The 2,122-nt window shown below is 46.3% G+C and overlaps 1 protein-coding gene across 2 annotated transcripts in view; it reads left to right on the forward strand.

Annotated features, from left to right (window-relative positions):
- Positions 1–2,122, forward strand: part of NDUFA10 (NADH:ubiquinone oxidoreductase subunit A10) — a 37,857-nt gene that overhangs the window by 8,602 nt on the left and 27,133 nt on the right. The gene's annotated exons all lie outside the window — the stretch shown is intronic.

Below are 2,122 nucleotides of genomic sequence, written 5' to 3' on the forward strand. Positions count from 1 at the left end.
GTTTTGAGTGTCCCTGGTTGTGAGACCATTCATAAACACTGTTATGAGACCTCGATAGCCAGCTGTAACCAGTGCTGTCCCGCCCTGTCCGGAAACACTGGGAGAGGAAACCACGTGCTCTGGAAATTTACTTCCAGGTGAGCTCCACTTACAAAGACCTGCAAGTTATCATTCTGTCCAGCTTCAGTTTGAGTGACTGTATGAGCACTACAACAGTGAAACCAAATGAGAGAAGATTCAATATTGGTTCATAAGAAGAAGGTGGTGTTTCTGGATCAACAGGAGATCTTGCACTATCCTGAGATCACATAACTTGTGAGATTTTACTAGTAATTTACTAGTAACTAAAGACTCACATTTTCGTAATGTACACTTAGGAAACACAATCCCCCAAATCATACTCTCCCAAGTCTCCATTTGAGATACTGTGTAATACCCGAGTATTAGTAGTAACTAGCAACATAAACCAAGTGGTGGAAACCGCACGGGAACGGAGAAGTTTAGAGCATGTACTGCTGCAGGTGCAGCTTCACCTAGATCTCGATCACTATTCTTGTGTCACTTCTGACTTCTGCTTCCCTGGAGACTTGTGTCCCCACAGAAACCCATACGTGGATGTTGGTCGTAGCTTTATTACAATAGCCAGACGCTGGAGTCAGGCTGTTGTCCTTCAGAGGTGAGTAGCTAAACAGACCACGACATGAGCGCACTGCGGAACGCTGTCAGCACTGAAACGAACAAACAAGGAATCATACTACGTGGACAGCAACTTCTGAGGAAGCGTGACTCTCTACAACGTTTTGAAATAACACTTCAGATACTGAGGACATATTGGTATCCACAGGGGTCAGTGATCGGGGTAGATTTGGGGGGCCTGGGGGAGGGGTGGCATAGTCTTAAAAGACCAACGCAAGGAATCCACGTGAGGCTAGGGTGGTTCAGCGTCTTGATTGCGATGGTGGACCCAAAACCTAACAGATGATCCTAAAACCGAATACACAGACACAGACACAAAGTACGGGTATCACAGGAAGTCTGAATGAGATGGGAGGATTGAAACAGTAGCAACGTTCTGGTTGTGGTACTGTACTATAGTTATGCAAATGCAGTCACTGGGAGAAATTGGGCAAAGTTTACAAAGGATTTCTGTTATTTTTTAACGTTTTTTTTTTTTTTTGAGAGAGACAGAGTGTGAGCGGGGGAGGAGCAGAGAGAGGGAGACACAGAATCTGACGCTGGCTCCAGGCTCTGATCTGTCAGCATGAAGCCTGACACGAGGCTCCAACCCATGAAGTGTGAGATCATGGCCTGAGCTGAAGTCAGATGCTTAACTCACTGAGCCACCGAGGCGCATGTGAATTTATAATTACCTCAATAAAATTTTTAATTAAAGTGCATAGTATTTATATGGGACTTTTCTGTTCCATCAATGTTTGTGGTTCTCTCCCAACAATACCACACAGTCTTGTCTTCTTCTTTTGAGAAAGAGGAAGGGAAATTGTGGGTACACACGTGAGCAAGAGAGGGGTAGAGTGGGGGGGAGAGAGAATCCCAAGAAGGCTCTGCGCTGTCAGCACAGAGCCCGACGAGGGGATTGATCTGAAACATGGGATGACCTGAGCTGAAATCAACAGTCAGAAGCTTGAGTGGCAGAGTCCCCGGTGCCCCAGTGCCACACAGTGTTGACTGCCCCAGCTCCAGACTAAGTCTCAAAGTCAGTAGGCTAATTCTTCCGCCTTCATTCTCCTTTGAAATTGCTTTAGCTGTTCCACTTCTTTTTCTTTTTTAATAGTTTATTGTCAAATTGGTTTCCATATAACACCCAATGCTTCTCCCCACAAGTGCCCCCCACCATGACTATCACCCCCTCCTTCCCTCCCCCTCCCCCTACAGTCCATGGTTCATTTTCAGTATTCAGTAGTCTCCCTTGATCTGTGTCCCTCACTCTCCCCTGCTCTCTTTCCCCCTTCCTCTCCCTATGGTCCCCTGCCAGGTCTCTCCTGTTAGCCCTATGAGTGCAAACATATGGTATCTGTCCTTCTCTGCCTGACTTATTTCGCTTAGCATGACACCCTCAAGGTTCATCCACTCTGCTACAAATGGCCATATTTCATTCTTCCTC

This window comes from Suricata suricatta, chromosome 3 (assembly GCF_006229205.1).
Source record: "Suricata suricatta isolate VVHF042 chromosome 3, meerkat_22Aug2017_6uvM2_HiC, whole genome shotgun sequence".
NCBI classification, from domain to species: domain Eukaryota; kingdom Metazoa; phylum Chordata; class Mammalia; order Carnivora; family Herpestidae; genus Suricata; species Suricata suricatta.